This window comes from Schistocerca gregaria, chromosome 2 (genome assembly GCF_023897955.1).
Source record: "Schistocerca gregaria isolate iqSchGreg1 chromosome 2, iqSchGreg1.2, whole genome shotgun sequence".
NCBI classification, from domain to species: Eukaryota; Metazoa; Arthropoda; class Insecta; order Orthoptera; family Acrididae; genus Schistocerca; species Schistocerca gregaria.
In genome coordinates, this window is record NC_064921.1 from 31,941,043 (window position 1) to 31,966,356 (window position 25,314).

The following is a 25,314-nucleotide window of genomic DNA, read 5'->3' on the forward strand; positions in this document are numbered from 1 at the left end:
GGACCGAACGAAGACTCTGTAAAACCGGAGCAGACAAGTCCTGTCTGCTCCCCATGTGAGGTGACTCAGACATTTTAAAATGTAAAGGTCGAGGAGGCGTCGCTGGCAGTCCACTGAAAGGTGTTTCAGCATCTCCTAGACCAGGAGCGGTATCAGGACAAGCACCGAGGGCACTGCGAAATTCCCACTCAGTGAATGGAACATTGTACAATTCAGGATGGTGGGTGTGAAAATAAAGACTCTGACTTTCTATCCACCCTTTAACTGAGCAGAAGTCCAAGAGGTAGTTGGCAGAAGCGGAATTCAGAGCAAAGTGCTCTGCCAAGCGGTTTTCAATGACGTCAGAGTCAATATAAACCGCTCCATTCAGTGAGAGCGCAGGGACACTGACAGGGGTCCGATAGCCATAGAGGAGCTGAAGAAGTTTTACACTTCTCTGGCTGGGAAGGGGGAACTGATGTCCCCGATGGTTGGTGGGGTGTTGCTCCTGAAGTAGATGGAGCAGAGCAACAGGAAATTTAGTGCCCCCCACCATCAAGGGGGCAGGTGTGGGCCTTCGACTCTGAAAGCTGACTGGAACTGATGGAACTGTAGCAGGAGTGACAGTTGCGGCATAAGAAGATGTCATAGGCAGTGGATGAAGCCGATCATTTTTCCACTTTGCCTCAGTGTACGTCAGTCGGTCGAGGGTCTCGATTTCCATGATTTGCCGCTCCTTCTGCAGAATTGGATAGTCCGGCGAGCAAGGCGGATGGTGCTCTCCACAGTTCACACAGATGGGAGGAGGGGCACAGGGATTATCAGGATGGGATTGTCGACTACAATCGCGACAGACGAGGCCGGAAGCACAGCGTGAAGACATATGGCCGAACTTCCAACACTTGAAGCACCACATCGGGGGAGGGATATATGGCTTGACATCACAACGTACACCACACCTTGACCTTTGCAGGCAATATGTCACACTCAAAGGCCAAGATGAAGGCACCGGTGGCAACTTGATGATCCCTCTGACCCAGGTGTACGCGCCAGACGAAATGGACACCTCGTAGCTCCAAGTTGGCGGGCAGCTCGTCATCGGACTGTAAAAGGAGATCCCTGTAGAAGATAATGCCCTGGACCATATTCAAACTGTTATGTGGCGTGATAGTAACGGAGATATGCCCCAGCTTATTACAGGCGAGCAAGGCTCTTGACTGGGCCGAGGATGCCGTTTTTATCAACACCGATCTGGACCGCATTTTGGACAAGCCCTCCACATCCCCAAATTTATCCTCTAAATGCTCTACAATGACCTGAGGCTTCACGGATATAAAGGATTCCGCATCAGCTCTGGTACAGACAAGATACCTGGGTGAATACGTCTCACTTTCAGTCAATGCCTTTCCTTCATCCCATGGTGTGGCGAGGGAGGAGAACGATTTTGGGTCTTAAACGTTACCTTTAAAATGAGCCCTCGAACGCTTAGATGCTGCTGGTGGCTGGCCACCAGCAAGTGAAAATGTGCCACGCTTCATTGCGTGTCATCCACCCTGATGGCACCTACTCCGACCATGGGCCCTCCCCACAGGCGCCACCCAGCCACAGCAAAGGCCACCTGGCAGGATGGCCATTGCCAGGAGTCCTGATGCCCCAAGGAGATGGGCATCTAGTCCTTGGTTGGTTGATTTGTGGGGGGTTAAAGGGACCAGGCTGCTATGGTCATTGGTCCCTTTTTCCGAAAAAAACAAAAACCTCCTAAAGAGAACAAAAACGAACAACAGGAAAGACGGCAGACGACAACGGAAAAGAAATACTCAGACAAAGAACAGACAAAACAAAGTAAAACCACACAGAGCTTGGCGGTGGTTGGCGGACCATAGGGATAAAAAAGGAAAAGCCAACCACCGAGAACACATTAAAAACTCAGTTTAAAATCGTAGGCCAAAGGTCACAATCAGCACCATACAATACAATAAAATGAAACAGAAACACTCAGATTAAACGATAAAAACCCCTGACCGAATAAAACGTAAAACTAAGTCAGCCATAGCAGAGTCATCTGTTAAAAGCGCAGGGATCGTGTCAGGCAGTACGAACGACTGCCTGAAAACAGCTAAAAGTGGACAGTCCAATAAAATGTGGACCACTGTCGAAATGGAGCCGCAGCGAAATAAAGGTGGGTCCTCACGTCGCAATAGCTGGCCGTGCGTCAGCCATGTATACCCAATGCGCAGCCTGCAGTGGACAACAGACTCCTTGCGAGAGGCCCACAAGGAGGAGCGCCACACACCAACCTCCTTGATGGCCCGAAGATTGTTTCGTGAAGGCACGGCGCGCCATTCAGTGTCCCAAGGTCCATAATTTTGCTGCGTAGGAACGCTCCCAAATCTGTCTCCAGGAGGCCAATCTCCAGAGATGTTGTACTGGTGGCCTCTTTCGCCAGGCGGTCAACATACTCATTGCCGTGTATCCCAACATGGCCTGGGGTCCATACGCAGTCCACAGAGCAGCCGCAACGCGCAAGAGTAAACAGGGACTCCTGGATAGCCATCAACAGACGAGAACGAGGGAAACACTGGTCGAGAGCTCGTAAACCGCTCAGGGAATCGCTACAGATAACGAAGGACTCAACTGAGCAGGAGCGGATATACTCTAGGGCACGAAAGATGGCGACCAGCTCAGCAGTGTAAACGCTGCAGCCATCTGGCAAGGAGCGTTGTTCGGAATGGTCCCCTAGAGTTAGCGCACAACCAACACGACCAGCAACAAACGAACTGTCAGTGTATACAACGCCAGGACGGAATAAAAGTGGCGGCGGAAGGCCTCTGGAGGGTCTAGGTCCTCTGGGCCCTGTGCCAAGTCGAGCCGAAGGCAAGGGCGAGGAACAAACCATGGGGGTGTACGCAATGTGGCCAGGAAAGGAGGTGGAACAGTGAGAACCATAAGCCCGGAAAGAAGCTCTTTGACTCGGACCGCGATCTTACATCCTCACCGAGGCTGACTTTCTGGCAGATGGACGACTGATTGTGGGAACAGCAGACGATAGTTATGATGCCCAGGCAAGCTAAAAACATGGGCAGCATAAGCAGCCAGTAATTGTTGGCGTCAAAGCCGCAGTGGAGGGACACCTGCCTCCACAAGTATGCTGTCCACAGGGCTAATCCGGAAGACACCAGTGGCAAGGCGTATCCCGCTGTGGAGGATTGGGTCGAGCACCCACAACCCAGAAGGGGATGCTGAGCCGTAAGCCAGACTCCCGTAGTCCAGACGGGACTGGATTAACGCCTGGTGAAGCCGTAGGAGAGTAGATCGGTTGGCGCCCCACCTGGTGTGGTTCATTCATCGCATTTAGATGCCGCCAATACGCGTGTTTAAGCTGCCAAATATGAGGCAGCCAAGACAACCGGGCATCAAAAACCACCCCCAAAAACCTATGTTACTCCACCACTGTAAGACGGTCGCCGTCAACATAAAGCCGTGGCTCCGGGTGAACAGTGCATCGCTGGCAGAAATGAATAACGCAGGTCTTGGCTGCCTAAAACTGAAAACCATGCGCTAGAGCCCGAGACTGCGCCTTGCGGATTACGCCCTGTAGCTGACGTTCAGCAGCTGCAATGCCAATAGAGCTGTAGTAAAGGCAGAAGTCGTCAGCATACAGGGAAGCGGAGACAGAATTTCCCACGGCCGCAGCGAGCCCGTTAATCGCTATTAAAAACAGACAGACACTTATAACAGAACCCTGTGGCACACCGTTCTCCTGGACTTAGCAGGAACTATATGAGGTCGCGACGTGCACGCGGAAGGTACGATGCGACAGAAAATTGCGGATATAGATCGGCAGAGGGCCCCGAAGACCCCATCCATGAAGCGTAGAAAGGATGTGATAACGTCATGTCGTATCGTATGCCTTCCGAATGTCGAAAAAGACAGCGACCAGATACTGACGGCGGGCAAAGGCAGTACGGATGGTCGACTCCAGGCTCACCAGATTGTCGGAGATGGAGCGGCCTTTACGGAACCCACCCTGAGACGGAGCCAGAAGGCCCCGAGACTCCAGTACCCAATTCAAGCGCCGGCTCACCATCCGTTCAAGCAACTTGGAAAGAACGTTGGTGAGGCTAATGGGACGGTAGCTGTCCACCTCCAAAAGTTTCTTCCGTGGGTTCAGAATGGGGACAACAAAACTTTTCCGCCATTGCGACGGGAACTCGCCGTCGACCCAAATGCGGTTGTAAAGGTCGAGGAGGCGTCGCTGGCAGTCCACTGAAAGGTGTTTCAGCATCTGACAGTGGATGCTATCTAGCCCAGAAGCGGTACCAGGACAGGCGGCGAGGGCACTGCGAAATTCCCACTCACTGAATGGAACATTGTATAATTCAGAATGGTGGCTCCGCTTCTTAATGGAGCGGAAGCTCAAGGGGTAGTTGGCAGAAGCGGAATTCAGAGCAAAGTGTTCTGCCAAGCGGTTTGCAATGACATCGGAGTCAGTACACACTGCTCCATTCACTGAGAGCGCTCGGACGCTGACAGGGGTCCGATAGCCATAGAGGCGGCGAATCTTGTCCCAGACCTGCGATGGAGTGACATGGAGGCCAATGGTGGACACATACCGCTCCCAGCATTCCTGCTTGCGTTGGCGAATAATGCGGCGGGCTCGCGCACGTAGCCGTTTGAAGGCGATAAGGTGTTCGATTGAGGGATGTCGGTTGTGACGCTGGAGCGTGTGTGTGTGTGTGTGTGTGTGTGTGTGTGTGTGTGTGTGTGTTTGTGTGTGTGTGTGTGTGTGTGTGTGTGTGTGTGTGTGTGTGTGTGTGTGTGTTTGAGGTTTATGGGCGCTAAACAGCGTGGTCATCAGCGCCCAAGCACAGAAAAACAGAAACACATGCAGTGAAGGGGCTAAGACGAACAGCGATCAACGAGAATGGCTAAAAGACGCAGACCTGACGCAGTTCCAAATCCCCACATACAGAGGCAAAACAAGAGGAGAAGGAACACACGAAAAAAGGAAAGGAAACACAAGGAAAAGAGAACAGAAACTGAAGGAAAACAGGAAGGTAATCGTGACTGGCGGACCTCTTACCTAAAACCTGGGTGAGCCAATCACCCAGCAGCACATTAAAACCCTCTCCCTAAAATCCGAGGCAACACATTGGACAGGACACAAAACCGTAAGACATTAACTACAGTCGTTGCATCGTCTTGCAAAATAGAGGGCAAATCCGGTGGCAAAGAAACCACCGCCCTCTGGTCAGAGAATAAAATACAGTCAAGTAAAATGTGGCGGACAGTAATCTTGACGCCACAAGCACTGCAGATTTGGGGGTCCTCCCGCCGGAGTAAAAAACCATGCGTTAAGGGACTGTGCCCGATGGGGAGGCGAGTGAGGAGAACCTCATCCCGCCTGCATGACTGGTAGGACGTACGGCATGGTCGTGAAGTGGCCTTTACCAGACGGAGCTTACTGTCACCAACTGCCAGCCACTTCTCTTCCCATTGACGCATAACACGAAAACGCAAAAGGGAGGTAACAGCATGGAGGGGTACGGCACATTCATCAACGTGAGGGAGGGAACATGCATCCTTGGCAGCCACATCCGCCAGTTCGTTTCCCCTAATACCCTCGTGCCCTGGCACCCAGCAGAGAGAAACCTCCTTCCCCTGCCGTTGCAGGTGGAGTAAGGCATCATGGATGTTCTGGACGACCGTATCCGCTGGGTACAAGTGTTCCATGGTCTGAAGGGCACTCAGGGAGTGAGGAACTTAAGACTGGGAACACATCTCATCTGCTCCAATGCCCACAAGATTGTAAACAATTCGGCATCAAAGATAGTAAACGCTGCAGGAAGCTGTAACTCGACGACTCGATCAGGGGAACAACAGCACAACCAACAGAGTCCCGCTGTTTGAGCCATCCGTAAATACAGGTACATGGTCCGGATGCTGGTTTAAAATATCGTAAAATAAGGAGTTAAAAACAAACGCCGGAGTGCAGCTCCTCTGGTTCTCCGACAAGTCTAGAAGGATGCTGGGCCTCTGGAGCAACCAGGGAGGCAGGCGAGTAAAACCTTGTCGTTGGGGGGCCACACGCTTCACACCAAGGGACGCAAGCAAATGCTTGGCACGAATCCCAAATGGTCTCGTTGCCCTGCGACGACTGGAAAAGAGACGTTCCATAGGCGGTCGGGCAACAGTAGGGTACGCAGGGGAGGTAGGAGAGGGAAGGAAATGACACACCCGTCGCACCATGAGGAGTTTCTGCCAGATGGAAAGCGGCGGTTCCCCTGCCTCAGCACACAGGCTGGGGATGGGACTGGTACGGAAGGCACCAGTGGCCAGCCTGATACCCTCATGGTGTACTGCGTCAAGGATCTTCAGATACGAAGGCCTTGCTGATCCATACACGGAGCAAGCATAGTCGAGACGGGATCGGACGAAAGCCTTATAAAACTGCAGCAGACGCACCCGATCTGCTCCCCAGGACCGATGGCTCAGACCAAAATATTCAGTGCATTCATGGCCTGCACCTCGAGGTCTTTAAGGTGAGGGAACCACGACAACTTGGAATCGAAAGTAAGGCCCAGAAACCTCACAGTGTCTCTAAAAGGAAGAACGGTGTCCCTCAGACGCAATTCAGGGAGGTACAAGGACGCCGAGAACGATTCAAATGAACACATACACATTTATCTGCAGAAAATGTAAAACCCGCCTTTGCAGTCTATGCCTCTAAGAGCTTTATCGTAAGCTGCAACTGCGGACTAGCAGTGACAAGACTGGAGGAAGAACAGAAAACAGCAAAATCGTCCACAAACAAGGACCGTTGGGCAGGACTCCGGATGGTGAACGTGATACTGTTAATAGCGACGGCAAAGAGGGTGACACTTAAAATGCTTCCCTGAGTAGGGCACCATTCTCCTGCACGTACAAGTCAGAGAGCACATTACCAGCCCGATACCGAAAGAAGTGGTGAGGAAGAAAGGACTGAACGAACATGGGGGGAAAGCCACGAAAACTCCACTCATGGAGTTGATTGAGGATAAGGCGGCGCCAAGTAGTGTCATACGCCTTATTAATGTCAAAGAAGACCCTAGACAACGCTGGTTACGTAGGAAGGCCTGCTGAATGGCGGCCTCAAGCAGAGTCAAGATGTCTATAGTGGAACGACATCTCTGAAAGCCACACTGAGAGGGGCTAAGGATCTGCCTGGTCTCGAGCAGCCAAACCAGGCGTCGTTTGACCATGCATTCCAACGTCTTCCCAACACAGCTCGTCAAAGCAATACTGCGATAACTACTGGGATGCGTCCGGTCCTTTCCTGGTTTGAGGAGGGTAATCAAAATCGCCTCCCTCCACGAGTCAGGGTACGTGCTGTGTAACCATATCATATTAAAACAGTTCAGGAGAACTTCCTTGGATGGCAGCAACAAGTGCCGCAGCATGCTGTACCGGATTTGATCATGACCAGGCGCAGTATCATGACCCACAGACGGCGCCGAATCCAGTTCCCACACTGTAGGGCAGTTGTAGGGTTCAGAATTTAGAGACCGAAAGTCCAAGTGACTCCTCTCGATGGCAGTGCGGTAGCGACAGAAATCTGGATCACAGTCAATAGTGGCGGCAGAGTCCGCAAAATGCATGGCCAGTGTCTGGGCAATGTCTCTCGGCGCTGTGAGGAGACATCCTTGATGCAGCACTGCCGTGACAGGTAATTGGCTGAGTTTCCCGGAAATCCTCCTGATGGCTTCCCATACTTTCGTAGAACTAGTGGAGCGAGAGATGGAGTTCAAGAACGATTGCCATGACCGTCGTTTGCTCTCTTTAATCACTGGCCGCGCTTTGGCCCTTGCCACCCGAAAGGCCCCAAGATTGTCAACTGAGGGACGGCACTTGAAGTGGCGCAGAGCTGCACGGCGGGCTCGGATGGCTGAGTGGCACTCAGTGGTCCACCAAGGGACAGGACGCCTCTTGGGATGACTGGATGAATGTGGGATTGACAATTCAGCAGCATGGGAGATCATGGCTGCAACATGGTCTACCCGTTCGTGGACGCTGGCACGGTGTTCCAAAACAGCGAGTTGGCTGAAAAGTGTCCAATCAGCTCTGCAGTTGTGCCACCGGGGCGGCACTGGTAATGCCACAGCCTCATCCAGGAGGCGAATCCAAAGGGGGAAGTGGTCACTATAATGGAGGTCAGCTGCAGCCTCCCACAGAGCAGAATCCGCGAGTGCTGGAGAGCAAAAGGAAAGGTCAATAGCCAATGACGACCCGGAAGCAGTACAGAAATGAGTGGCAGCACCAGAGTTAGAGGATGCACAGTTCTTCTGACATCATGAGGCTTTCCAGAATGCAACCACTGGGGCAAGTAGTCAGGGAGCCCCATAAGACATTATGAGTATTGAAGTCCCCCAGAAGAAGAAATGGGCGGGGGAGTTGGCTAATAAGGTTGGTGAAAGCCTCAGAGTCTATTGCATCCTGAGGTGGTAAATAAACTGAACAGACTGTGAGCCTCCGACCCACAAGAATGTCAACTGCAACTGCTTGCAAGTCTGTACCGAGAGGGAGCTCAGATGGGTGCATGTCACGAACAAAAACCGCAACACCACCCTTTGCCCTTTCCCCCATCAGATCATCTTTTCGATATACGGTACAGCGCCGTAAAGAAGGAGCATCAGTGGCCCGAATATGTGTCTCTTGGAGGCATAAGCACAAGGGGCACTCTCGTACCAGGAGTTGTAATTCGGCCACATGCGTCCTGAACCCATGCAGGTTCCACTGTAATATGTGAGTCAGTGATCAGGGTGGCTGAACTTTCACCCTGCCTCTGTGCTTTGGAGGTGAGCCCATACTGGCCAGAGATTTATTCCTGGGGCGAGAAGATCGCCCCCGATCGACATCAATGTCCATAAGCTCCGATGACGACCCACAGGACATGTCAGGCAATACAATGGCCTCGTCATCGGACCAACCCTGACTAGTCTCCTCAGGTGGCAAAACCTTCACCTTCAGCGTCTTTGTCTTGGGAGGCTTAGAATGCAGAGCCTTGTCAACAGTTGGAGCTTTACTCGCCTTGGCAGAAGGCACTATATGGGGAGAGGCAGGAAGTACCCCAAAGTCAACAACCACGGCCTTGTCTGACGTAACGGGGAGAGTCGCAGGTTGCAAAACAACCGCAGCAGCACAAGTGCACTGGCAAGCGCAGGTATTAGTGCTAAGACTAACAACCTCCGTTTGCATAGCAACAGTGGCCATTTGTACCGGTTTTTTCAGAGCAGAAGCGAAAGATGTTGAAAACACAGGAGGTAGCATGCCCTTAAAGAGCTTCTTGGCCTCACCATAGTGGATGCGCTTAGATGTTTTAATCACCTGTACCTTCCGTTCTTCGAGATAGACGAGGCAGATCTGGCTCCAGACAGGGTGACTCCCAGAGCAATTCACGCACTTCACAGGCGATGAACAATCTGCTCCGTTATGGGCAGGCTGACCACATTTACCACAAGTGGCTATCCCATTGCACCCCAACGTAGTATGCCCAAAGCGCTGACATTTAAATCAGCGCATTGCGTTGGGGAAATATGGCCGTACTGGCAAACGTAAGAACCCCGCTTTAACATGCTCTGGGAGTCTCGGGCACCTGAACGTGAGAATAAACGAGTCGGATTTGACAAGGTCCCCATCGACTCGTTTCATAATATGCTGCACATCAACAATACCTTCGTCAGCCCACTCGGATTTTAACTCGTCTAAGGTGATATCCACCAACTCCCGACACGTCACAACACTCTTACTATAATTCAAAGTGGAGTGGAGCTCGGTCTCGATAGCGTACTCTCCGAGACAGGTTGCCTTCCGAAAGGAAGTGACTTGATGGGAACTAGAAGTCTCAACTAACAGAGTCCAATAGCGCAGTCGCTTCACAGATTTCAGTGTTCCTGCAATTCCCTCAAGACCCTTGTGTATGTAAAAGGGAGAAACCCTCTCAAAGCTACCCTCCTTCCGTTTAATAATCAAAAACAGATTCTGATTATCAGCTTGTGCTCCGTTACGACAGTCTGTTAAATCTCTAGCAACACCAGGCGCTGGAGGACTCGCAGCGCGTAGCCGCTTTTTCGATGGGGTGTGTTTTCCTACCAGTGGCCCACCCAAGCCACTGGTAGGGAGAAATTTAGAGGTCGAAGGGTCCATTGTGGTCCCACGAGCAGCTAGGGAACTAAAAGTCTGCTCAGACAGAGCCCTGCGTGCCTGAGTAAGCCTTATACAACTGGAGTGCGGCAGGTGCCCCAGAGGTTGCCCGCTTGCGACTGTTCCATCCCAACAGCCATGCATCTTCTAGGCGCTGAGCACACCGAAAGATTGAGTGGTTTTTATACAGGTTGGCTTTCCTCGCAATCCAGGGGGTCAAGCCAAGATTACCATTCCCCGCAGCACACAACAATTCACCGCCCCGCCGTATGGTGGTCGCTGAAGCATGTCCGGATGTTACGGTGACAGGAGACTGCCGGTGCTAACCAGTCCCCAGCTTAGGAACCCGGGGTCTCCAAGCCCATACTCAGAAAGTGAAGGCACGTTGGAGCGCCCGCCGGCGAGCTTTAATCGCTTCAGCTATCTCAGGCGACCACCAAGGCACAGTCCGCCGCCAAGGGGACCCAGAAGAACGGAGAATGGCAGACTCGGCGGCAGTAACGATGCCAGTGGTGACCAATTGAACCATTGTCATCGTTAGAGAGAGGCTCAATAGCGGCAGTGGAGGAGAACAAGTCCCAGTCAGCCTTATTCAGAGCCCATCTGCTAGGGCACCCAGAAGACTGACGCTGTGGCAGTGACAGAAAGATCGAAAAGTGGTCACTACCACACAGGTCGTCATGCACTCTCCATTGGACAGACGGTAAGAGGTTATGGCTACAGATGGAGAGGTCAGTGGCGGAGTATGTACCATGCGCCACACTGAAGTGTGTGAAAGCACCGTCATTTAAGATCAAGAGATCGAGCTGCGCCAATAATTGCTCAATGATGGCGCCTCGACCTGTTGCCACTGACCCACCCCACAGATGGTTATGGGCGTTAAAGTCGCTCAGTAACAAGAAAGGTGGCGGAAATTGGGCTATCAGAGCAGCCAGGACATGCTGCGCGACGTCACCATCCGGTGGATGGTAAAGACTGCAGACGGTAACAGCCTGTGGCGTCCACACCCAAACAGCGACAGCCTCTAAAGGTGTTTGTAGATGGACAGACTCGCTGTGAAGAGAGTTCAGGACATATATGCAGACTCCACCAGACACCCTTTCAGGAGCTGCCCGTTTCTTAAAATAACCCCGATAGCCACGGAGGGCGGGGGTTCGCATTGCCGTAAACCAAGTTTCCTGCCAAGCAATGCAGAGGAAAGGGTGAAGGCTGATAAGATGGCGGAGCTCAGCTAGATGGTGGAAGAAACCGCTGCAGTTCCACTGGAGGATGGTGTTGTCCATGGCTGAGAAAGGCGTGACGGGACTGGGAAGACAGATTACGCCGCTGGGTCACCTGCTGCCTCCGATTTAGCACCTGTGATAGTGATTTCCATGGCGTATGAGGGAACGGCGAGATCGAGGTCCTCAGCGGACGCCAGAATCTCCACCGCATCCTCAGACGCAGAGCTGTAAGGTTGCAGTGGGATGGCTGCCACCGCGAGTTCATTGGGCTGAGAGCTCTTCTTCTTGGGTTTCTCACGCCATTCCTTGGGTCGCACTGGCTGGGAGGGCTTCACCGATTGAGTCTCCAGGATGGAGGAGGATCGTGAAACCCTACGACCACCTGATTGTGGGCATTTATGCCACTGTCGGTCGTCAGCCTTCTCGCTGGTGGAAACCTGGGAAGGTGGAACCCAAGGGAAACCTTGCGAGCGTGAGAAGCCGAAGAAGTTGGACACTTCTCCGACTTAGAAGTGGGGGCGGACGTCCCGATGGGTGGGATGGTGTTGCTCCTGTGGTAGGTGGCGCAGGAGCAACCCGGTGGGTAGAGCCCCCCACTGGCGAGGGGGCAGGAGGAGTTGTACTACTCGTCGATCCGTCCACAACTGGAGTACAAGATGGGGCTAGCACAGGTGTTGTAGCAGCAGTGTAGGAAGATGTCATTCTCACAGGATGGAGTCGGTCGTATTTCCTTTCTGCCTCAGTATAGGTCAGTCGGTCCAGGGTCTTGTATTCCATGATTTTACGCTCTTTCTGGAAAATTCGGCAGTCCGGAAAGCAAGGTGAATGGTGCTCCCCGCAGTTGACACAGACGCGAGGCACATGGAGTATCGGGATGAGATGGCCGTCCGCAATCTCGACATGTGAGGCAGGAAGTACAGCGGGAGGACATATGGCCGAACTTCCAGCACTTAAAGCGCCGCATCGGGGGAGGGATATAGGGCTTAACGTCACATCGGTAGACCATCACCTTGACCTTTTCCGGTAATGTATCCCCTTCGAAGGCCAAGATGAAGGCACCGGTAGCAATCTGATTTTCCTTCAGACCCCGATGAACGCGCCGGACGAAATGTACACCTCAGCGCTCTAAATTGACGCGCAGCTCTTCATCAGACTGCAAAAGCGGATCCCTATGGTAAATAACCCCCTGCACCATATTTAAACTCTTATGGGGTGTGATCGTAACGGCAACATCCCCCAACTTGTCACATGCGAGTAACCGTCATGACGGGGCAGAGGATGCCGTTTACATCAGAACTGACCCAGAGCGCATTTTTGACAAGCCCTCCACCTCAACAAACTTGTCCTCTAAATGCTCGATGAAGAACTAAGGCTTAGTGGAGAGAAAAGACTCCCCATCAGCCCTCGTACAAACTAAGAAGCGGGGCGAATAACTGCTACTGCCATTCTGAGATTTACGTTCCTCCCACAGTGTGGCCAGGGAGGGGAACGTTTTCGGATCGTACTTCTCAGCGTTAAACTGAGCCCGAGAACGCTTAGAGACTGCTGGTGGCTGGCCACCTGCGAGAGACGATGTACCACGCTTCATTGTGGGTCATCCGCCCTCCCTGATGCCACCTACTCCGACCAAGGGCCCTCCCCACGGGCGCCACCCAGCCACGGCAAGAGCCATCTGGCAGGATGGCCGTTGCTGGGAGCCCCGATACCCCAGGAGGATAGGCATCTACTCCTCGGCATACGTGGGGAGTTAACGGCGCAGGCATCAGTAGAGCGATCCCTGTGTTGTCAGGGGGCTACAACCAACAGGGTACATGGCGGCTCCACCACAACGGACTGGCTACCGTGCTGGATGTTAGGTAACATGTGGTCCATGGTCGCCGTCGGTGCAGAAAAAGGCACTGCACAGTGCAATGTGTAATCTGCACGCAGAAACAGTCATGCCCAAGAGATGGAGAGCGGACAGGACTGCAATTCAACGGTGTATAAGCTGGCGAAAGGTCTGATCGCAAGATGGACACAATGCACCGAGTAAGGCGCCCTTCCCCAATCGGCTCGCTCTTCGGAAAATTTTGAGAGATGGAGGTCAAACCCAACAGGGGACCATCACATAAGGCCGAAAAGTTTGAGACTTCTTTTAGTCGCCTCTTACGACAGGCAAGAATACCGCAGGCCTATTCTAATCCCCGAACCCGCAGGGGGATGTCAATTATAACACCCAACTATCGATATCGGGTGACCTTCGAAACCCATGGAATTTCAACAGCGTCAAATCCTCGCAAACTGAGTAAACGACATTTCTGGTCATTAACCCGCGCTCCCGTAAGACGACACAAGGCGTCCAAAACTTCCTTCACCAGCGGTATATCGTCATGGGTACGAAAAAGAACCATAACGTCATCAGCATATGCACGAACGGTAAACCTTTCTCCCAGCAGCGACCAGCCACTCAAGCGAGCAGCTATAGTTCGCAATAATGGTTCCAGAAACAGCACGTAGAGCGACATTGATATCGGACTCGCTTGAAGGATGCCCTGACACACCGCGATGTGGGAAGTAAGCCGGCCATTTACGTCAATAGACGTCCGAATACCAGTGCTTAGAGATCTAAACAGCCGTCGTGCAGCATTGTTAAAACCAACAGCCGTCAATACTCGCATAAGGAATACATGATTGACGTGGTCGAACGCTTGGTGAAAATCAATGAAAAGCAAGGTGCGTGGCACGGGAATGGTGGAAGTAATCCAAATTAAGTCTCGACATTCAGCAACGGGAGTCAGGAGAGTACGACCCGGAAGACAACTTTGATGACTCGCGATGATGGTAGTCAACAATACCGATAGTCTGCTACTGACCGCTCGCGGTACCATTTTATAATCATAGTTGAAGAGGGTTATTGAGCGGACCTGATCCGCACGCAAACGTCCCACATTTTTGGGAATCAGGACGATTTTAGCAACCTTAAAGCTGGGCGGGAGAAGGTCTCCCTGGTACACTTCATTCACCGTGGGAGTTATCGTATCTGCTATTAAGGGCCAAAATAGGATATAAAATTCTTTGGGAAGGCCATCGGGGCCAGGTGAGTTGCGGAAGGGAGAACGAGCCACAATATCAAGTATATCATCGCGATGGAATGCACAGAAAAACTCTTCCAGGAGAGCTGGTGTAACAACACTATCAAGGAGGGAGGTGAAATCAACAGACGGTGGACTGTCTGAATCCACTTCAGCATAAAGGTCGGAATAGTACTGGTAAAGTTCACGCATGATATCAGATTGGGAGGACCACTCACGCCCATCTAGAGAACGAATGGTAGAAAGACACGTCCTTTGAGATCGCTTGTGAAGCCGGAGAAGATGACACAGTTCAACGCATCCTGTACGATTGAAGTAGGCTGGGAACGCCGTCGGACCCCGTCCGTTGGCCTGCGTATGAGTTGGAAAAGTTTTGCCTCAACAGGGAGGACGTCGACGACCCTCAAGGAGGCATCACGAGAATTATCGTAAAGATCGCGAAGGTCTGTATAATAAAATTCCCTAGTGCGCCTTATTTCAGCCGCCTTTTCAGCGCTAAAATGCTTCAGTGCATTTCGAATCCGAGGTTTAGTGAAGGTAACCCACCATTCGAGAAGTGAGGAATAACGCGTCTGGGACTGGGTTGTCCGCCGCCATACGTCTGCGATGATGCCTTCCAGAGAGGGGTCAGTGAGATATAGTTTAGCTACCGTAAGGGGAGCGAGAGATGGGTCCGCCGCAGGACTTGGTTAAAAGTCATTGAAACAGCACAGTGATCAGTGAAAATGGCAGGAATTACATCAAAAGATGGAAGCTGACTACATATGGGGGCAGATAAGTAAAAGTGGTGTAATCTGCTACTTGAAGTAGCTGTAAAAATGTAGCGTACCTGCAAACCCAAGCATCCTAGAGATGCAGCTACATCCTCTCTGGTAATAGTGGAATGACAATTAACATCAGCAGACAACTCATTACCGCCAGAAGGGGCAGCATCTGTCAACGCCGTGTCAGAAGAACGAGACTGGAGTGGGGCGACCTCTAAATCTGTACCGTCCTCAGTCCGCCGGCGTTCGACGTGCGCTGCAGGAGCCGTCGTCCCCTGGTGGATAGGAGCCGCACTGGTACGCGCCGGTAACGGTGGAAACTCGCGAGGAGTAGGGGGTGACGTTGCCCCTACGTCGCTTAAACCTGGAGACTGACTGGCAGCCGACTGCGAAGTTACTATGTCTGCTAACGTTAAAGGAAGACGTTTTTGATAAGACGACCTCAGAACAGTAGTACGGCGCGGGCAGTCAGATCTGAGGTGATCGCTTTCGATAGAGAGGAAAAAAGTTCCTTCTTGCCCTGTGTACGTAACATGGATTCGGTAACCACAAACAGTTAAGTGTGAAGGAATATTCTTTTTAACGCACACGTCCACAGTCCGGATACCATTAAAACACTGGAAGCGATGTTGTGCTGACTAGCGTTCGCATCGAATATGCCGTATGATTCCAAACGGAAGCAATGTTCTCTTAAGAAATGAATCGTCCACTTCAGGAGGAAGGTTATAAATTGTAAGCGGAATGTACTTGAGTGCCGCATTTTCAAGGAGGACTTGACTATCAGAACCATCGCGATGTGTAAACAACACTTTAGAACCAACCCGGGAGAGAAGTCTTTCTACTTGAACGGGATCATAAAACTTCACAAAGAATGCATACAAATCAGAGTGAAAGTAAGCAGTATCTATCTGATCAGGTGTAACACGGGTAACATCAGCCAACCAATCGTGAATTTCTAAGGAGCCACGTTGAACATGACGCGTACTCTTGTCAAAACTGAAATTAACAGTAGCTCGACGAGGAACAGATTTAGAAGACTCGACAGACACCATGGCGCGGGCAGAAAACACCGCCGCCAATAGGAAAACGACAACAAACTCCGCTACGCAGCTACGATGTGACTCCGGCCGATACACCAAAAGGAGTGAGTAGCTTCGACACAAGCGGCGCTGCGGCACAGGCGGAAGTTAACTACGACCTGCTCGCTCGACGCGCAAGGCGACTCTAGCTACCGGGGGCGGACAGTAATGGAGTAAAGTATCGGACTTCGAAACGAAATAAACTACGCGCTGGTTGCGTTGAACGGTAGACCAATTAATGACAGTTAAGAATGGAAATAAGTTAATGGCGTTAAGCAAAACCACACTAGCTTCCACTAGTACAATTACAGGGGCCACATTTAAATTTAATATTTCGAAATAGTAAAGGACAGAAAATGACGTAAGGTATATTGAATGAATCTTTCGAATACATTATTTCAATAAGAAACATACACTTTCATTAACCAGAAACGGAGGCAGCACTCGTAATGGTAATCGTAAAGACAAATAGAAAAGAGAAGAATAGAATGAACAAGTCACTGTCGTGCATAACTGTATACAGGGTGAGTCAGTAAATATTGCCACGAAGAATAACTTCGAAAGTATGCTAGGAACTGTAAAGTTTGTGAGAAAGCAGTTGCATGGGACAACGGGGACCATAATATGACGTTGGGTTTCTGTTACTGGGTGGAGTCGCTTCAGAGATATGAAGGTCAATTTTCTTTTTTTTTTTTTTTTTTGATGGGTTGCTATAGTTTTGTTCTTATATTCCGATAGAAGCTATCGAGACGAATCCAATTATGTGTAACAGTAAGGTCTTTGAAGGTCAAGGAAGGTCGAGAAGGTGCCATACAGTCCATTTACAGAAGGTGTTCGAAAGGATGACCATTCGTATCAGTGCAGTGCTGCAATATCCTTATCATGGATTCAGTGGTATTCCTTATCACTTAGGCACTTATCGAAGCACATGCTCTGACAATTCTCTCTCGCATATCTTCAGGTGTATTTGGAACGTCTTTATAAACAATGTCTTTTACGAATTGCCACAAGAAAAAATCCAGAGGCGTCAAGTCTGACGAACGAGCCGGCCACGACACATCTCCTCCGCATCCAATACAACCATTTGGGAATTGTCTCTGCAACTCATTCCTAGGCATTGAAACGCCCGCTAAATCACACAGGGCTAAGAGGTAATTAGGATTGTGGAAAAGGCCAAGGGAGTTGCGGTCGGATTCATTTCACAATTGTAATTGATTATCATTTAGTTCACAAATACAGGTTTTAAAGCATTAAATTTGCTTCGCGGATGAAGGCCTCCAAACAGATGCTTTAGAATAAGTTAAATTTTGAAAAGACATGACAGTTAAATTTGCGAATAAGATAAATCGTATACGTATATGAGATTAGCATGAGAAGCGGCCGAAGGCCGCCAGATTAAATCTTCAAAATTTCAAATATACTGTAATGATTACTGAAGGCAGAAGGCCACAATGTTTTAAGATGCTAACAGGACCGATGGCCCACAAGGTGCACAGAAAGAGATAAACAGACTCAATAACATGGCTGAAGGCCGCAAAGTTATATTCTGCAAATTAAGGAAATATATATTGGAAAAATCGGTAAAATTTCAAAAATTTCGTTTTTGCAACACCAACGGTGGAAGGCCCACAATAGCTTGTAAAATACTTCCGAGGAAATTACAATAACTTTTGAAAAGCCGAAGGCGATAATGTTTGGACTTGATGGAAACTCTGAGAACATGTTTTCTGGGCTGAAGGCCCACAACTAACCTTGCCAAATGAAAAATATAAAATACAGTTAAATTACAACCACATTAACACTGCTAAAAGGATAATTAAGAGAACGGCAGTCAGAAGTCTCCAATGGATCGGTCTGCCCACGTTCACTTAGGCGAGACAGGTGGTGAGTCCAACTACACTTAATTCGTTGCGAACCCAACCAAGGGACAGTCACGGACCGACTGACCGACCGCTTGCTTGCCACGAGGGAGTACACGAGAATTCAAGGTCCTCCAAAAAATTACAAGTATCACTATCCCCAAACAAACGAGAATGTGAACTGAGCTGCCAAAACTACACACCATGTTGAGCAGCACTGCCTAAAAACTACGTTAGCGGCCAGGGCAGGTGACCAGAACACTAACGGTCACAAGGCAAAAAATCCTGCTGGTGCACTTGACTATGGGTAAATTAATTTGACAATTCCACCTGACGGCGGCTATCTCGAACACTTCACTCGTTGTCGCTCACAGGAAAATCTCCACAACAGCAACGCCGTAACCAACAATGTAATGCTCAAAACCACTCAACCTCCACGTCCTGGGTCGGCGAGCGACGATGCTGGTACCGACCGGACAGCTCCAGACAGACTCCGACACTGCGCAGACACCGCCAGCGGCCCAGTCGACTATGCCGCACGGAGATGTCCTCGGACCAACCGACCGACCAACACAAAGCCAGGCCCGCCGTAAGTGATGCGAGGCGGCAACGGTCGGGCGGGCGACGTCCACGTAGGGCTCACTGCTGCTGCGAGCCGGCGACTGGCTGGCCGGGGCTGCGCTCCAGACGCGTTGAAACTGACTGCCAGGGCCCAACTCACGGCCCGAACTGCCGCCGTGAACTCTCCTCCTCGCAAAATTCATGCCAGATTTCCTTGAAATTTGATACGAATTAACACAAGGATCTCGAACCACAGTAGCAAGAGTACCAATTTCCGTTTCCTCGTTTGCAACTTTTCTTACCGGTCATATTAAAATTCTATTGCGAAACCATCAAATGGTGTTTACATGTCAATGGCACGTTAGATAGATACGCCATATTCGGCGAATATTTACTATCTGCACGATATACGAGACAGAATCGTCCTAGCATGTGCTTCGATAAGTGCCGAAGTGATAAGGAATACCACTCAATCCATGATAAAAAGATTGCAACACTGCATTGATACCAATGGTCATCATTCCTAACACCAATTTTAAATGGACGTTCATGCCACCTTTTTTACCTCCGTTGACCTTCAAAAACCTTACTGTTACACATCATTGGATTCGTCTTGATTGCCGCTACCAGAAAATAAGTACCAAACTATAGCACCCCATTTAAAAAAACAAAGTTGGCCTTCATATCTCTGACGCGATCTCACCTAGCAACAAGAAACCAACGTCATATTATGGCCCCCGTTGTCCCATGCAACATTTGTCCTACAAACGTTTCAGCTCCTATCATACTTTCGGAGTTTTTCTATGTGGCAACAGTTAGTGACTCCCCCTGTATACTGAAACATGAAACAAAACAGTAACGCTAGCTCCTAACATTAAATCTATGCGGACGGTGCAGGTGGAAACTGTGCGGCCTATTGTAAAACGTTCGTGTAGCGACAAATAGAGGTCGCGTCCATCGATTATTAACCTTAAGGAACGATCATCGAGAAGACGTCGTGGCAGAGAAGAGAGACGATGGCGATGTCCAGCGTGGCACGGCTCGCCGTGAAACCTGAGGAAACAACGCGACGCGACGGCGTCGTGCGGGAAGCAGCGCAACACAGCGCAGCGGCAGTGAAGGGGTGCGTTGGAGGCAGGCACGCTGAGGTCCGGAGTTCGACGAACGGCGAGACACACGAGCGTTACGTCGTCCAGCAGAGTACCGGAACCCACCAAAAGTAAGTTTGAATTCAGTCACATTCATTAATGTTACTTACAGGTAGTAGAGTAAGTCAAAAAACATAGATGAGTGACCCAAGTATAGTACCAAATCTGGTGCAAGAAGGTGGTGATGTGTTTCCTCGTCCAAAATCTAGTTGAGGCCCAGTAATTAGAATGAGTGATGCTGTAGGAAACGAGATGCATGAAATACCATTACACAGTTTAAAGGAATAAGAAAACATTGCTTAGTCAAGTGTTAGTGAGTGCAAAACCACAGGAAGCGGAGCTAACAAAAATAAAGGGACAGAATAAAAGTGTGTAAGAGTGTATTGGGAGTGACTAAAATTAAAATAGAAGAAACTAACATGGATGCTAAATAACAGATAGATGAGTCTAACCAACAACTACAAGCGACTAAAAATAAATAAAATGCTTGGGATACAACCAGCGATAAATTAGAGAAATACATCAGGTGGACTGAAAACCATTTTAAAGCTCCAGACGAACAATTAAAGAATGTAATAAAGGAATAGATGCCATTTTGTAAGGGTATATATAGAAAAAAATCACGGCAGGGAAAGCAGCAGTAGAAACTCGCCAGGCTTGTAAAAAAAAATACAATAGAATCTTAAAATTATAGAGGAAAATTTCAGTAAGAAGATGGAAAGTAAGTGATGTGTCAATCTTCAGTGTAGGCAAAATCTCGAATAAAATGGATCAGCTTTGTGTAACAGGATAGAGTCATTAGAAACTAATACTACAGTGACGTTTTACAATGTAGCTAAAATTCAGAAAAAGGTAAGTGATTTTGCTACCAGACGGTCTGATATCTTTGCTGCAAAATTAGAAGGAAAGTTTACCGCAGCAAATTACAACAGTTGAAATACTAACACAGATGACCACTATGTAAAAATACTTACTTTCCGCGACTTTGCCACTAAGAGGAAAGTACGACATAAAAGGGAATCACAGAAAGAAACTTGGGATATTCTGGAGCCTCATACCAGGTAGCTGTTTTGCCAAAGAAAGCAATGAAAGGGAACGGTTGGAAGGGCGTAACGTGGAAAACAATGAATAATGGGAACTAAAATAATAATAAAGTAAGCAATGTTCCCATAAATGAAGATGAAAATATGATAATGGTTTAAATAGGAAAGGAATGGGTAGGGAAGAAAGGTTCTCACTTATTTGTGGTAGTAAGTCAAATAATGAGTGTGGCAGAGAAGATACTGACGAGAATTTACATTTTCATAATTGTATACAAAATGACGATTTTGCAGGGAGGACCTTACTGGAAGTTCAATATTTGATACTAACAGACGATGTAATTATAGTGTCAGAGAAAATATAGAAAAGAAATAAGAACAGAGAATTATCAGTTTGTGTGAAAATGAAATTAAGCTTCTTTGGGATTTAATGAAGAAGATTTGGCGACAGGAGGAGATGCCAGAAGAGTGGAGAACTAGTGTACTGATCCCAATATTTAAGGGGAAAGGTGATGAGCAGGACAGCAGTAACTATAGAGGTATTAAACTGATGGAACACACAATGAAAATTTGGGAAAGAGTTATAAAAGCAAGATTACGCAAGGAGACTGTGGTGTGTGAAGAACAGTTTGGGTCCATGCCTGGAAGAGGAACGACTGATGCAATACATGCTTTAGTGGAGGGACACGGGGAGCTACAAGCCGATCTACCTATGGCTTTAATTGATTTGGAGAAAGCATATGACAGAGTCCCAAGAGAGGAAATATGGAGAAGCATGAGAGAGCAGTGCGTGCCAGAGAAGTATGTGAGGTTAGTGAAGGAAATGTAGAGAAGAGGAATGATACAGGTGAGAAGTCGTGTGGGCATGACAAAGGAGTTTCCAGTAAAAGTAGGGTTACATCAAGGGTCGGCGCTTAGCCCCTTTGACCTGATTATGGATGTGCTGGTAAAAGATGTGAAGAAGGTAGCGCCGTGGAATATGATGTTTGCGGATGACGTAGTCCTTTGTGAGCAGAGCATTGACAGACTTGAGGAAATGCTGGAGGATTCGAGGAAGCACTAGAAGGAAGAGGGATGAAAATTAGCAGGACAAAGTCAGAATATTTAGCACTGAAGGATGTGCAGATGAGGTCTTGCAAGATCCAGGATGATGAGTTGAAATTGGTCTGAAAATTTAAATACCTGTGGTCGTACATACAGAGGGACAGAGGACTGGAAAGCGAGCTACAACACCGAATAAATTGCGGTTGGAACAACTGGAGGAAAATGAGTGGAGTGTTGTGTGACAAGAAGGTGAGCATTGGGTTGAAAGGGAAAGTGTAGTAGTCGGTGGTAAGGCCTGCTACGATATACGGGGCAGAGACGTGGCCAATCACAGCAGCCCAGGAGACTAGGATGGAATTGGCGGAAATGAGGATGCTGAGGTGGATGTGTGGGGTAGCAAGGACAGAACAGGATTAGCAATGAATTTGTTAGAGGAGCTGTGACAGTGGGACCCGTGGGGAGAAAGATACAAGAGAGCAGACAAAGGTGGCACGGACACTTACAGAGCAAAGGGGAAGAGTATATGGGAAACAGAGTTGCCAAGATATGAAGATTGAAGGAGCGAGAAGGAGAGGAAGACCGAAGATGAGGTGGAAGGATAAGATAGCTGGAGACCTAAGGGAGAAAGGATGGAAGAAGGAAGAGGCAATGGATAGAGTACTATGGAGGAGAATTATCCAGAAGAGCAGCGCCGAACCTACGTAACGTGGGACAAGGCGACTATAAAGAAGAAGAAGAAGAAGAAGTTATCAGTTTAGTGTGAGCGTTGAAGCTGATAGTACTGAAATAGTAGCGATCATTGTCATATCTAGCAAATTATTTGCCGCTGAAATGGAGAATAAAAGGTAGAAAGAAAAGTATCAGTCTGGAGAAGAAGTTGTGAGAATTATTCACATGTTGGTACCAGGTGAATGTATCAGTTTTATTAAAAGAAAGAATCTGTTGGTACACCAAGTTCTGAAAACGGCAGACTGACCATTAAGGTAAGTGGTACGGAGCAGACAGTGAAATACTCAAATAATGGTGGTTTCTTACAAGTGATAAGCGATACTATGAGTCGATAATCAGTGAATGTTCTCAACACGAACCCAGAAAAGGTAAAATTAAAGCAGGAAAGGAAAATAATGGAACTGTATTGAAAGAAAACCAGTAAACTGTGAAATGAGAGTTAATATAAAGGAAATTAAAATGATAACAAAATGATGAAAGGAACCGAAGAGAATTTGATTTTGAAGTACCTGGATGTATTTTGAAATTTCACAGATGGGATAAGAATGATGGTAAGTATACAATGTTATTGGCAAAATAAAATTAATATACGACGTTGTAAAAGGAGGGTTACAGAATTTGTTTTCAAGGAAACAGAACATATTTTCGAAATAAGCAAGATTAATGAAAAATGGCGAAAAATCATTCAGTGTTAAAACTAGATAAAGACGTTCTATGGGAAATCTGAAGAACGGTATAATATGAGCAGAGTACATGGATGAAACCCAGCTGAAGTAGCACATCTTGAATCCACAGTAATAATACCTACATACAGTGTATCTGATGCTAAGAGATTACGTGACAGGTAAAGGGAAACATGAAAACTCTGTCGAGTTGAGTACGAATAGTGGAATTCTGAACACACGTCATTTTGAAGTTATTAGTTCATCTTTACATTCATTAAGTAGCAGAGGTTGAACGAACTGCGCGAGGACCTTGTGTCAGGAGTGTTGTGACGTCAGCGAGGCAGTTCACAGTACCACTGCAGACAATGCAGTGCTAATGACCTCTGAACGGCACGCATTGACTCAGCTGGGTGAGTGAATGAATGGACGCTGGCGTGACGTAATCAAGGGTGTGTCTGAATAAGTCTGTTAGTAAACACATCGGATGAAGGTACTGATCCCAACAAGTATAAGCAAAATATGTAAATGTAATTGTTTCACATCGGTGACCAACAGACTTAGAATTGGAAAATAATTTTTAGAACATAGTGAAAATAGTTGCATTAAATTTAGTGAATTAGTTGTTTATTGTGGACTACTAAGAAGTCCCTATTTAATAAAAGTAGTAGGTTTCTTTGATTTTGCCACATGGGCAGAATAAGAAACAAGATTATTAAAATATTCGTTGTATGGGAAATGTAAGCTAATGCTCTTATGATGACACTAAAATAGGTGTTTCTGTTGCAAGGTACTCCTACTAAATGCAATAATGGATGAAAATGCGGGAAAATTCTGACACACATACACAGATGAAGTGCACTGAGAGCCGAAGCAGATTAACAGTCAACAACAAGAGACGCGGCCGGTACATGCGCAAAAGGTGGCTGTCATCAAGGAAACACAGTGGAAGTGCATCGCCTATGACCAGTAACTACGGCCAGCGAATGACAGTGTGTCACGCAAAACGAGTTCTTAAAGAACGACCTGTAGTCGTAAGTGGTCCTTAAAGAGTGGTATGGCGAGTAGTAATGCTCCATAGTATGGCAAACAGAAATAAATTACTGGTGTGTACTGTGTATAATGTGTGATTGTGTACTCTGTCTGTATTGTGTGTGAGTAGTGTAAACTATGAAAGTATTCTCCGATGGATTTCTTTAGGACGGCCACCTAGGCGCTGGAAAATGTGAGCGAAGTGACTAATATTTTTCTAAATGTAGGCCTATATTAAGTCAAACAATATTTTGGTCAAGTTCTGAGTAAATTTTGTGCGGATAATGAATATTCTGAAACTTATGTTTGCTCTCATTGATGTTGTACCGAGCGAGGTGGTGCAGTGGTTAGCACACTGGACTCGCATTCGGGAGGACGACGGTTTAATCCCGTCTCCAGCCATCCTGATTTAGGTTTTCCGTGATTTCCCTAAATCGTTTCAGGCAAATGCCGGGATGGTTCCATTGAAAGGGCACGGCCGATTTCCTTCCCCATCCTTCCGAAACCCGAGCTTGCTCTCCGTCTCTAATGACCTCGTTGTCGACGGGACGTTAAACACCACTAACCTACCCTGATGTTGTATCTGAAGTGTTTTGTTCGATATTGGTGTTTAATGATTTTCTATTTGAAAGAGTGATGATATTTAATTTTACGAAAGCATGGAAGGTAAAAGTCAAAGTTTCTATTAATACAATTAATAGGAAAGCTAAGAAAACATGTTTACTACCAGCAAATGTAACGATACCACATGAAGAAACAGATCTTGTGCTTGAAACATCTGATAACGAAATATTAAAATGATTTTGATGAAAAGAGAGAGCCGGCCGGCGTGGTCGATCGGTTCTAGGCGCTACAGTCTCGAACCGCGCGAACGCCACGGTCGCAGGTTCGAATCCTGCCTCGGGAATGGATGTCTGTGACGTCCTGAGGTTACTTAGGTTTAA